Consider the following 14,171-nt stretch of genomic DNA (forward strand, 5'->3'; position numbering starts at 1 on the left):
ACCCCTGTGGTTCCCCCCAAGTCCAAAGCAAAAGGAAATGAAAAACCTGTTGGTGCAGGCGAGGGCTGTGGTCTGGGCGAGAGCGGTGATCTCCTCCTGTCGAGGTCCTGCTGCTCCTCTGGATCCAACAAGAAGTTCTTGAGGTCTTCTTACCCACCACTTATGTACCCTCAGGGAGCACCCAGTCCCTCCCCCTGGGCGGGGACTCACACAATGGGTGATTAACTCTGGGAGCCAGGGGGGTGTTGAACTGTTGATGGCCCATTGGCAGCTCCGCCCCCTCAGGCTGAGTGTGAAGGTGATAATGACTCCCTGGGCAGCTGCTGCTAATGGCCCATTGACCTTGGGGAATGAATAGAGGGGGTAGAATACACAGCTTTGATCACCCCCACACAGGGTTAGCTGGTCCCTCCTGCTGAACTAGGACAACATTTTGTACAGCAGCAAAAGTTGTGTAGAAAACCCATTAGGCATGAGATGCAATAATGCACTTTCAGAGTTCATTGGTCAGTGCACCAGGAGCATGCAGAGGTCAGCTTGGAAATCTGAGTAGGAGTTTAAGCTCAGGACACTGAAAAGTAGCTTGGATCTCTAATAAATATGAGTTGTCAAAGCATCGGGTTTATATTCAGTTTGAATGATGGCTCCATTGGGGAACTCAGCCCTCAATGCCATCTTGAGGCATTGCTGATTTGAAATGAGAAGCATCGCTTCTAAATCAATGAATGCTCATTTCCTCAAATTCTGATCCATGCTGACTCCTCTTAGTTTATGAGTTCACAACCCAGTGTGACCTGGCTGCAGGCCAGGGAACAGAATAGACTTTCAGGTCCTTCTGACTGCAAATTGAATTACTCCTCTTGACATTAAAGTCAAACCAAAGTCTCATCAGGACAGCACTTCCAAAGCAGTCTTAGTGTGATGTGTTGATATATGCCTGAATTTTGTGTTTCAAAAATTAATAATTTTTGTTCTTGCTATGCAAATACGTTACATTAATATGAAGAAACAATTATGAATGCATGCAGTATCAGAAGTGTCTTGGGATTAGAGACTTCTGAATTCCACTTCTTTTACTGACTTTTATCGTCTTGAAAGTGTGTCCTTGTCAATTTGCAGTGTTCTTTTGAGACCTCTGAATACTAATTACAAGCTACTTAGAAACATAAGTGCTACAAGACTATCCAGCCCCTTGATACCACACTGGTCCATCTTTTCCTATTCACTATCCAGTGTCCAACTGCAGTTTATGTATAAATCTTCTGCCTTTCCGACTATACACATTATTTCATTATCTATTACTTAATATGGTGCCTTTAACTCTCCTTCTGTACTAAGGAATAAACTTTTTTGTTTATTCTTTTGGGGTTTTTTTGTTGTTGTTGGGGGTTTTTGGAGGATTTATTACTAATATTGTATCTTTTGTTTGAAGGCATATGATGTTAAACTAATTTGAAATGAAACAATTGAAACAATGTCTGTCATTTACATGGTTGCCTAGCAAACAGCATACCATGTGGAATTTCTGGAGGGCACACTGTTAGTGCTTCTGAAATAAATACTTGCAGCCTGGGGATAAAAATGACAGTCAAACCTGATCCCAAGACTAATCAGAAGGCCACCTGGAACAAACAGTATAAATGTTCTAATCAGTTAACCCCTTTTTACCTCAATGCTGGCCACAGTAGAACATCAGGTACCAGAAGAACAAAATATTAAATATGTCAGAGAGAAACAGCCCAAGAATCTGTGTTAAATGCTTCTGTGCAGTTAGCTGCTTTCTCTTGCTAAATGTTCACAGTATATTTTTGGTTCTGAGAGACAGAAGAATACATGGAGTTTTTTCCCTTACTTTTAGTTTCTTCCATAAAAACAACAACAACAAAATAACTGTCATATTATGATAAAATTGTGTCAGAAGTTATTGCTCCACCACAAAGAATGTTTCTCAAGTGCAGTGCTAACAGAAAGAAGAAATATTTCACTCAAGTATTATTTTCCAAGCATTCAAGTAATGGTTTCCATTGCCATGTACTTTGATTTTACTAGATTATAGTTTGAAACAGGATTTTGGTCTTCAGGGTTTTGCATAAGACCTAGATATAATTTTAGCAGATATTAACTCCACCCAGTGTTAGCTCCAGGTAGTCAATATGTTTATCATTCATCGGTATTTTCCTTTTCATAACAGTATCTTTTACCACTAAATGCAGTAGATTTGGGGTTCATTCCTTTTAGCCTTCTAGGAGAAAAACTGCCGATCCTCACTCCCTGTGTGGAATCTTTTCTTATGGTGAAGGACCCTTTTCTGCACTTCAGAACACTGGCACTCTGACTCTCCCCCACTTTTGCTTCATGTCATTATACAGCAAATTCTCTTTCTAAACAGGTGCAGGAAGCACAGAAATGTTATGAGTGATCCTGGCTTAAGAAACTAACTGGACATGAACAGGCAACAACATTTCAGTAAGCCCAAATCCAGGAAACTGGAATTGCACAGATGTCTTGCTGTGCTGACACACCTGTTGGGCTCCACCCCGGTTGCCGCTGACTGTATCTCTGGGTGGCGCAGGTTTGGCCTGGCTGTTGCCAACCCTGGACTGGCCCCCCTTTCCCCTCCCAGAACCTTCCCAGCAAAGGAAAGGGAAAAGAAAAAAAAAAAAAAACAGAAAAGACACGCACTCTAAAGAAACTGAACTGAATAAAAAGAGTAAATTGTATTTACTAATATTTACAAACCACACTGTATACACAGTACAAAGGATCCCACCCCCCAGGAGAGGGGAAGGGAGAAAAGGGGATTGATTAGTCAGAAAATAGGGAAGACACCAACCCAACCTAAAGAAACCGAATGAATCAAAACAAACACAATTAAAAACCTCAAGGAAGGGGAACAAGAATTAAACAATCTCACCCAGGATAGGAGAACCACCAACAACCGGAGGGACCAGACTCCAACCACCTCCCACAAGCTCCTCAGCCCAGGAAGGGAGACAGCAACCAAAAACCACACCCCCCTCGCTACGTGGAAGACACGTGTGGAATACTTGTAACTTCCTTAGATACAATGGTTACTGAGGGAGCCATGGGTCAAACCAGTACATTGGGATATGGAAACTTACCCAACACGAGGCTCTAAGTTGTGCCAGATTTCTTCAGCAAACAATAAGATGTCACATTCCCTCTGTGCAGGATGCAGTGCTGCTCATCCGCCCTGGCAATTGGGCAGGTGGACCAAGGGTCTTCTGCCTCTCACCACACTTCCAGTAATTGCTGCAGCAGCAACCACAAGCCACAAGAGGAAGAGGCAGTTGGGAAGTAGCAAACCACAGCTATGGATTTAGGTAGTGGTGACAATGGCTGCTGACTGCTGCCCCATAGGACTCTAGGTCAGATCTGTTTGCTGGAGGAGCCACCTCTGAAGAGTTGTAAGTGTTCCTGAAAATGTCCAAAAAGCAGAAGGTTCGGTAAAAAGAATGGAAATACTGCACCAAGGGTTAGTGAATTATTCCAGTGAAAGTCACCCTAGTGGAAACATGGTGAAAAGCCAACCCAAACCCCACTTCCTTTTGCATGCTCAAGTCTACATTGCCTACATTGCTGTTCTGTGAAGAAGGTCATATTTGTCAGCTTTCTTTTGAATGTTGATGGTATTATAGGATTAAATGCTTCTTGTTGGGATTTAGCAGCTTCATTTGGCAGCACTCTAGCAGTTAACAAAGCATTTTGAAATTAAGTAAAAACAAATCTTTACATCCTTTCCTTTTTGAGGATAGTCTGGCTTCCAGAATTCAGGCAAGACATAACTGAGATACATGCAGTGACACAGCCATATAAATTCTGTTTATGAACTCACAACAAGCTTTAAGAAAAAACCAAAAACAATAGCATTTTTATACAGCTATAAGAAATCAAGTGGATAATTAAGTTAAAGAGAGTAAATTGAATTACAGTGTTTTCTGTTGTGTGGGGTTTTATGTGGTATATACTAAGAACTATAGATTTAATTGCACAGATTGGTCATTAATGAATTCCATACTCTTATCCTCTGGATGTAAAAGACAAGTTTAAATATTTTTATTATTTGCTGTTTAGCTTTCAAATTTTTAACTTTTAAAATATATTTTAATGTAATTATTTTAATTTTTAAGATTAAGCTGGATTTTTTTACAAGTCTGCTTATACAAATCAGCAAAAGAGGATAAGGAGCTAAGGGTGATGGGTTACAAAGCAAAGGGTCTGTAATTATTTGCAGTTTTCAGAGTTTAGACTAATAGCCTGCAGAACCTAGAAAGAAAATCATCTCTGTATAGTGACTTTCCAAAATAATTTAAGGTTTTTACTTGCCCATGGAAAGAAGCCTAAGGAGATATAAATCCTCAACAAGCTGGACACTAACTATTCTGGATAAAAACTGCCAAACTGAAGGGAAAGCCAAATAAAACTATAGCTCTGGGGTCTGTCTAATGCAGGCTGCAGAGAAATGATAGAAGCTGAAAAGCAGACTGTGTGGGAGATATGTGAGCTCTGTTGTGACTCCAAAGGTCAGCTGTATCAGTGTCTCATGTGAAGACTCAGCCTGCAATGAGAAATCTTTCTAAAAGGACTTAGTCAAGGAAGCCACAAGCAGAGGGAGGAGATGGCAATGCACAGACAAGGGTCTTCACCTATTTAGTACTGCTGGTGTTCCTCTAAACCCTTCTGGGGAATTCATTGACTTTAAGCTGGCTTTGTCATATGCAATTCTGGTAGAATTTCAACTTGTGTTGTGCCCTACAACACACAGATCTGAATCCCATTCTACCTGGACAAGCTGAAATAATTTCTTCTGCTTCTGATGTGTTTTACACAGTTCTTCAGACTTTCATTTCAAAGTGTAAAAAACCCCTTCCTCAAAAAAAAAAAAAAATTAGGCAGAGCTTTCTACCCATTTTTAAAGATCTTTGTTCATTTCACAGTTGAAACAGAACCCGTTATTTGCACTTCTCTGTCTTTAGTGATGAGTGTTACTTCAATCTCAGACTTACCTTAGTTTGAAAGAAAACAGTGACTGACAATCAAGCTTTTAATTAAACTGGTCAATTCCATTGTGCAAAGTGTTATCTCTGAATTCAACTATTTTAGACAACTTTTCCATTTTGAGCTTTCTTCCAGGAAGTGTGAACGAAGAACTAATTTCTCTTTCAAAGAACCAATTATTCTATTTGGCACAGAAGTATGCTAAAAGGAAGATAGCTATTTTCTCTTAAATTCAAGCAGCATGTCTAGCCAGCAGCATCTTTATTGATAGCAAATCTCCAACAAGATAAAACACGTCTTCCAAATCTATTCTGGGGCTCATGCCATTTCAATTCACCTTCCAGTGCAGATAGACTAATGAAAAGTCAAGTATCAAGCTGGAAATCAATGTCTGAATTTATTTACTTCTGCTGTTGTAATTTCTGCCATGCACTTGGATAGTTAATAGATAGTTAATAGGGAAGAGCACTAGTCTTCTCATGAAAAGGCAGGTTTAGAGGAGCTTCATAGGAGAGCAAAACCTTGAGGATCTTCTTTGGCATTAGTCTGAACAGTTTGCCCTTTATAGAGGCAGTAATGTATTTAACCCCTGGACCTCATGTGTGTCTCTGAAGACAGAGCATATGCCACCATACAACAGGCAACCTCCTTGTCTTCCCTCCAGCCAGTGAAGCTGCATGAGCTCCTCTAGGAGCATAGTTCATCCCTGTCTTGGTTTGAGATAAGCAACTGCCAACCCCCCCAAGCACAGAGAGAAAAGCCTCCCTCCCAACACCAGGGAAAGGGAGGAAAAGAGAGGGGAAAGAAAAGAAAACACTTCAAACCACATTTATACTAAATCTACATATATTTTTCACAGAAAGAAAGAGACAATTAGAAGAGAGTACAAATATACACTCACACAAGTCTGCAACAACAAGTTCCCCACCTCAACTTCTTAACGAACACACAAATTCTACTGTCTTAACTACACATTACTTAAGAAGAAGCTTATTCCCCAGGGAGACAAACCCAAGCAGAAAGGAGAGACCCAGAACAACACATTTGACTTTCCTGAGATACCCTGTGAGCCAGTGGTGGGCCTGGTCCTCTCCATCCCCCCTGGGACAGCATCGTGCGTCCTCCCAAGAGGAGGACTGAGAAGCCACTGCCTTAACCACTCCCACACTGGTTCCTACTGCCCTGGAGATGATGTCATAGTGTGGGATGGAATACAAAGTTACTGGCTAGAAGAGGTCAGCTGTTAGCTCAGCCCAGCTCAAGTCAGCTGACAGCTTCAGCCTAGTCCAGACTTCAGAGCCCAAATCTAGGCCCACCTGGGGGAACCCATAACAATCCCATGGAAATGTTTCAGAGTGAGAAGCACAAAATGCAAGGCTAAATACATGGGTGAAGATAACAATTTGTTCTTGGGAACAAAAGTTCTTCTGGGAACTCATTCTCCAGAACGAAAAAAAAAATAGGAAGCCCTCCATTGAACTACCAGATCCCAAAATGGATGTGAGAGTTTTCTGTGCAGTAAAAATGACTAATGCAACTAAAAGGGAGATGTTTTTATTATAATTATGGAAGCAGAGGGAAATACAGAAAGTCTTGGTCTATAACCTTCTGAAAATTCTTTCTGAATTTATTTAATTGTGATACAAATCTCGGCAGGAAGAGGTTCAGAGAAAGATGAAAACTATGACCAAAATAACTGAATTTTTATCTCATGGGATTAGACCAAAATAATTTGACTTAATTTTGCAAGTCAGAACAATTCAATGTGGAGTTTTGAGGATCACCAGAAGTAAGAAGATATTGTTAAGCTGAAAGGCAATGCTGCACAAAGAGCAATGGGCCCGTAACTGTCAACAAGCCCAGGCTGGAAATAAGTAAGTGTCCTGTCATCTGAGGGTAAAGAACCTTTTATTTCCTCTATGCTAATAGTGAGTAAACTCATTTTAGAGTGATTCACAGTTCTTTTATAAAAACAATTACATAATGTGATCATTTTGCAGTAGAAAAGGAGACAGGAAGTTACGAATTAGGAGCTTCTGTTTAGTCTTAAATTCCTTTACTGCTTAATTTCTTCTCTGTGTTATTTGTTCTCCAAAGTTATTAAAAATATCTCAACTACTAGGCTGACCCATTGCATGTACAGGAGATGCAGGCAGACTGTGCACATTTCCCTGTCTTGGCCCTTTAGTACTTTCTTCAGCAGCAGACCCTAAATTTGCACAGAATGTCACATCAAGTCTGACTCCAGTTTCAGGAAGAGATTAATTTTAATGAATGAAAGTACTGGTGAATGCTACTGTGTTTTCTCCAAGAGTGTGCTCTCCTTCAAGGCTTACAGAGTTGCTTGCTCCCATGTGTAGATGGCTACTTAAAAGGAAACCCTCTCTGCTTGTCTGGGAGCACGAATAGTCCCACATCCTTCTCCAAAAACAAATACACTACTTGTTTGAAACAAAGTAATTTAAGAAAAGGAAGTCCTAAGAGACTCGAGACCTTCCAGAGCAGCAGGAGTTTTCTTTCTGATTGTTCAGTTCTAGGCATTTGAGTTTGTTAAATACTGTGTCAAGGGGAAAATGTATTCAATATCTTGTTGATTGTTAGAGAATACTATAGGTAGTGTGAAACCCATGTGAAGTGAGTTAGAAAGAAATCTTATAAGCACACATAATCACTGCTACTTCTTTCTATATGTCAATCTCTGAGAATGGTGTATCTCCACCTCCCACTGCACATAGTATTTGAGCTGTCATTGTACTGAATAGGCATTCTGAGGAAGGTGTCAAAGCACAGTGTTGAAAAATCTATTTTGAAACTGAGAAGGAATGATTTCTGTAGATGTAGAATAAGAAATTACTTCTCAGTCAATTCACACAAAACCTAGATTCTGAAACACATTATAGTAAAAGCCATATATTATTACAGGTAAAGAAATTCCTGTTCTCTACCCCAACTTTCTTTGGTTTCCTTGGTATTAATTGAAGTAAACATGTATGATTATGGTTGTATACATGCACACAAATATAAAATAAATATTACAGTATCTTAGAACAGAGGTCATCTGCTGACTCCAATAAATCACCTGAGACACATGGCAAAACTGGTTACATTCTGTAGAAAATACTATGAACAAATTTAGGATATTTCTATTTAAAAAAAAAAAAAAAAAGATTTTCCCACCAGGTCAAAAATACCACACTGCTGACAAATGTCCATGGCTGCAAAATAGACAGAAACATGCTAAAAGTCTTGTCCTGACTGGTTTACTGCACAGGGGTTAGCTGGAAGCCTATTGCCTACAGGTTATTGCCAACAGGTTGAAGACAAAGATCAAGCCCACAGTGTAGGACATGACTGTTTTCTCCCTCTCCTGAGCCAGATGGAAAGATCAAAAGTTCTTTATTTCATAAATGAGGTTTAACACAGAGTGTGCAAAGATTTCTCTGCTTCTCTCACCAAGCAGAATGTGGCAGGACTGAACATCTGAAAGAAAGGGATTTTTCAAGTTCTAAGTGTCCTGGGTTGAGCTGGAAAAACACCAACTGTCCAGGACAGAGTGAAAAGGGTTCCTCCTCCCCCCCCAACCAGCTAAGGGAAAAAGAAGATTGAGAGGAAAAAAACCCCTCAAAGCAGTGCAAAGAGTGCATTGCTTTTAGTACCAGCAGTCAATGTCACACATCTCTGGCTTGACTGCTCAGGATTGTTTTATGTCCCAGTGGTTCTGAGGAAATACCAGGTCTGACCTTATTGCAGCTCCCATTTCCCAGGACACACCCTGTTTTCTGTGTAGTAAGTAAAATAAACCACACCTGGACCAAGGTAGTAGGCATGCTCTCAGTTTATTTAAAACTAACCTTTAACCCTTGGCAGGAGTTTCTCAGGCTCTGAGGAGTTATATTGGGAATGGACTTCTATAAAGCAAAAGGGAAAGTAATTTAGAAATATGTCAGTGTCACGATGCTGGCCAGGTCCTGAAGTCACAACTGCAGTTGGAAGAGTGTGCCATGAATTAGCAAACTAACTGGCAGTTGGGCTATTCAATGGGATTAACAGCTGGGTTTTATGGGTTGTTTGCCTCATTCAGTGCATATGTGTGCTGAGGGGCTGCTGTAGTGATGCAGGAGGATAAATTCCCTGGGAGTGTGGAAGAAAGCATCCTCTGTTGTATTTCAAGGTAAGCTGAAATATATGTAACATTTTGATCAATTACTTTAAGCCTAGTTCAAAAGAATTAAAACATCCACCCTTAAAGTGGTCTTTAGTATGCCAAATATAAGGACATGTCAAAAAACCAGAAAATTGTGACTTTGTTTTTCTGCTGTTTTGTAGTTCAGCAGAGAAAGTGCTGATGAGCACAAGAATACACAAAAGAGACTGGAGAATCTTGGCTGAGTCTCCATTAATAAAGCTTTATGAAACACAAATATGGCACAAAAGCACAAAGCCAGCTGAAATACCTCACAGCTAAGTAAGGTATAGTAAGACAAAGCCATTCCACTGGAAGTTACCTACCCCTGCTAACTCCCATTGCTAAAGAATTAGAGTTCCAGTTTGCTTGCACAGAGTAATTAGCTGCTTTCCTCTCTTACTGGGGTCCTGTCAGCCATACAATCAAAATTAATTGATCTCCCAGGATTCCTAAACACGGCTCCTCTGCTTTTGTTCTTACTCTTCAATATAAATAAAGCAGACATTGGGGAAAAGGAGGTGGTGGTTAGCAAATGTTTTTTTTATTCAAGAATTTATTTTTAAGAAGCAAGTTTCTATATTTTTCTCAGTTTCTCTACTTTGAATATGAGATACCTACCTCTGTTACTCCTGTCTTACACTTTGAAAAAAAAGCCATTACTTTCTAAAGAGTTTTCATTTTCTGTAATTGATAGTTGAACATTCAGCTTCCTAAGGAAGCTACATTTTATGGTCAGAAACTTAAATGATTCTTTTTTTTGTTTCTCCTTGGAAATACAGACAGATTAAAAACTAAACACTTATTAAGGAAGAGACATTCTCTTTCTCCTCTTGTCCAGTTTGATCTGTGAGTCAGAACTTCTGTAAATTGTACTTACTCCTTCATTTTTTTTCTTTAACATTTCTATTTATAAAAATGCATGCACATATCCACAGTCCTAGAGAGAAATATAATTATCATGAATTCCATTATCTGACCTTTTTTTTCTCTTTTCACAAATCTAATCCAAAAAGCCTCACCTTACTTATCCCATTTATCCCACTGTATGTGGGATAAACTGCAATTTCCATGTTCTTGTAAGGAAAAGTACCTGTACCCTATTTATTTGTTCTGTACCCTATTTATTTATTTATTTGGTTTGCCAATACTTTATTTCAGTAGAACAAGAAATCAGTAGCATAAAGGGCTTAAATAGTTATCTCTTACACAACATTGTTGTGTGCGGAAAAGTGTCTTGCAGGACACAGTGACTGTTCTGTGTCAAAGCATGGCTGGAGTTCAGTCACAGCATAAAGTGACCTTCTGTATGACACTGAGGGTTTTCTGAATATCTTATGGGGCAGAACTAAAACCAAACCATGAAGACAGTGAGTGGAAGAACACAGCAGTGAGAAACCTCGTCAGGGCTGATATTGGCCCTGGGATCTGGGAATCAGTAGATGAGTGTGCACATCTGTATGCATGAATATAGTAGTGATATGTCTATGACAAAGTATCTGTGGCTCATTGTAGCTCAGATTGGAAGCTTATGACTTTCTCTTTTCTTAGCAATTTGTTTGCTTGTGTGTTTGTTTTATCACAGTATTTGTGTATTTCCCCTTCTCTGTGTGCCTGCTGGAAGCCCTGAGAGGTAACACAGCCAGTTGAAAACACACTGGGATTTCCTTTTGCCAAGGGAAACAGCCTTCCCAGGAACTAGCCTCAGCTCTGTTACAGGAAAGCTTTCCTTCCTTTCACAGCCTAGAAGGCAGACCATTGCATAAGACTTTTGGGCTAGAAATTGTTACAGTTAGCCATCATGCATGCATTCATTGATCCAGTATGGCATACAATTAAATGCATACATCATATTATGAAGGAGTCATAGACCCACTAAAATGCTTTTCTGGTGGCAATGAAAGGGTAAAAGAATTGTCTATGTCTCACTCAAGGAGTGCAAGGACATGTAGAGAGTTGGAGTACAGTTCCACAAAAACAACTCAAGCAAATAATCTTGGTATTAATGATGAGATCATCCTGCTCCCTCTACTGCTATTTTCTGCATTGAGATTGTGATGCGTGTTGTCCTGCCTGACTTCAGGACTTGGCAATGCATGCTGATGCTGTTAATGTGTAGTTTATCTTATGTTTGATACACCTAATGTTTTTGTGGGTACAGGTTTTAATGATAGGAGTCATTAAAAAAGAAAAGTACTGAACTGGAAAATTATGTTTTTGCAGACTGGTCTTGTTAGTTTAGTGGATGTAAATAGCATGGCCCATTGCACATGACAGTGACAAATTATACTGACTCATATCAAACTGTAGTCCATTCTCATGTGCCATGATAATTCTGAAAATATTTTACTTTTAGAAAGAGACAAGAAAAGGTTGAACTCGCAGATCTTCATATATAATTTGTTTCACCTTTTTACTGTACCACAGAAATTCTTATGAATTTTAACATCTTGATTTTAGTCTTTGTATGTGTCCTAGTTCAGCAGGAGGGACCAGCTAACCCTGTGTGGGGGTGATCAAAGCTGTGTATTCTACCCCCTCTATTCATTCCCCAAGGACAATGGGCCATTAGCAGCAGCTGCCCAGGGAGCCATTGGCACCTTCACACCCAGCCTGAGGGGGCGGAGCTGCCAATGGGCCATCAACAGTTCAACACCCCCTGGCTCCCAGAGTTAATCACCCATTGTGTGAGTCCCCGCCCACGGGGAGGGACTGGGTGCTCCCTGAGGGTACATAAGTGGTGGGTAAGAAGACCTCAGGAACTTCTCGTTGGATCCAGAGGAGCAGCAGGACCTCGACAGGAGGAGATCCCCGCTCTCGCCCAGACCACAGCCCTCGCCTGCACCAACAGGATTTTCTTTTCCTTTTGCTCTGGACTTGGGGGAGCCACAGGGGTCTCAGCACAAGGACAAACAAACCCCCTTGGGTTTGTGCCCCAGGACACTGGGTTATACTGCTGGGGTTTTGTGAGTTGAAAGCAATTTCCCTTGTGTGTCAGTGTTGTTATTGTAATATTATTATTAAATTTTAGGTCTGACTTATAATCTCTCTCGTGGTGAGTTCATTTCCCCTGCTGGTTCACCTTTAAACCAGCACAGTATGTACATGCACAGGTATATTTACTTCGGGAAATTTCTGACTGATGCTGATGAGAGTAATTATTTTCCTCAAAGAAAAGAAGTCCAGTCACCAAATTGCTCCAGAAATATTTGAATGGTTTAAGAAATTATAATCTTTATTGTAATAATAACCCAGCAGTTTATCTAAAAGTTCCTCATCTGTTTCACTGAAAAAAACAGACAAGCAAGTCTAAGCATCTTCATTTCCCAAGAGATCTTGTGTCAATATCCAAATCAGATGAGTGCTTTCTTCTCCTGAAAAAACTCTGTGAGGTTTGACTATGAACCTAAAAAATTCCTTAGATGGTTAGAACTTGTTTCTCTCTGGTAGCTACTGTCAATGTAAACCTTTGATGTTACATACACACTAAATTTCTAAACCTAATTACTAAGCTCCCTTTTAAAAAAATGAAATTATTTATACTTTGGTTGACTTCAGTATTTTAAAGCAAATTATTTTCATGTGACTATATAGCAAAGGCCAGATGGAATACCAATCAAGGACTGTCAGCATCTCTCTCTTTGCATCCAAGTAAATTGCAGCAAAGCCAGGCTGTTTAGACATGCAATGGTTTTCTAACTTAAGTGGCTTTTGAAAGCAACAATAAAATTCAATTCAATACAATTCTCCTATAAGATATATAAATAATTTAGGTGGAAATGTACTTTCCTAGCTGAGCTTCATTCTATCTTGTGAGAAGACAACTGTCTTTCCAACTAAAATATTGAATGTATGCTCTCATAATATGTCATATCTTCTCGCACTGGGAAAAAACGGCCCTGATCATGAAGGAGAAGTTTCTCTCCTGATAGAAACATGAAATTTTGTCTCAACTGTTATTAAATTAATTCCTGCAAAATCTTGGCTAAACTTGAATTTTAGCTTGAACCATCCCCCCCCCATCCCTCCAACCCCCCTGATTCCTCCATAAAAAAGAAGAAAAAAAATGTAGCTCTGATGTCTCTAAAAGGCATAAGCAGGACTTATACTTGACACTGCTAAAACATTCAGAAAGAGATAAGACTGTGGGAATCACCATTATTAGAGGGTACAGCATGAGTGTTTAGAAGCAGCACAAGAAGTAAGCAAAGAAGGAATGATGCATGAGTGTTGATCTGCATTGCAAACTGGGACTGAAAAATTGCTTTCCAGTGGCATTGCAGGTGGTGTGCAGTACTCTGAGGTACTAAGAAAACCTAGTGGCAAGTAGAGAAAGGTGATATTGCAAGATGTAAAGAACTCCCTGACAGTGAAATTTGAAGCAGTGCTCTCTGGAGTTGGTGCTATGCTTAGTTAATTAACTAAACTTGTCTTACTAGCCTTGCTATAGCTGTGCTGTTATAAATCCTGTCACAGTGCACCTGCTGGGTCGCAGCTCTGGTGAGCTGGTCTGAGAAGGGCAATTGAGCAATTTGTATTGCTTTGGTGGCTGTGGACTCTTGTATAGCTACACTAATTTATGCCATTGTCCTTGGAGAAAAGCAGAATAAGGCGAAACAGAAACTGTTTTGTTCCTCTGTCCTTTGGGCTTTCAGAAGCTTAATGCATACTGTGTGCAAGAATTATTTTGTGGTGACAAAGACATAGGAGGGAACTATCTTGAAGGCCCTGTGAATAGTTGGGAAGGGGTTTTATAACACAGTGAAATATATTAATGAAATTTTAATTATTCAGACACAATTTATTTACATTTCATTCTTTCAGCTCTTAGAGAAGCAGTTTCTAGGGACCAGTGTTACATGGAACAATTTGTGTTTCCTTAAAATAGGATTTATTTTAAAAGGCTGATGAGGAATGTAATTTTTAATGTGACTTTTTGCTGGTGTAACAATCTCAAATGCTGAATTTA

Source organism: Pithys albifrons, chromosome 1 (genome assembly GCF_047495875.1).
Source record: "Pithys albifrons albifrons isolate INPA30051 chromosome 1, PitAlb_v1, whole genome shotgun sequence".
In the NCBI taxonomy this organism is placed as follows: domain Eukaryota; kingdom Metazoa; phylum Chordata; class Aves; order Passeriformes; family Thamnophilidae; genus Pithys; species Pithys albifrons.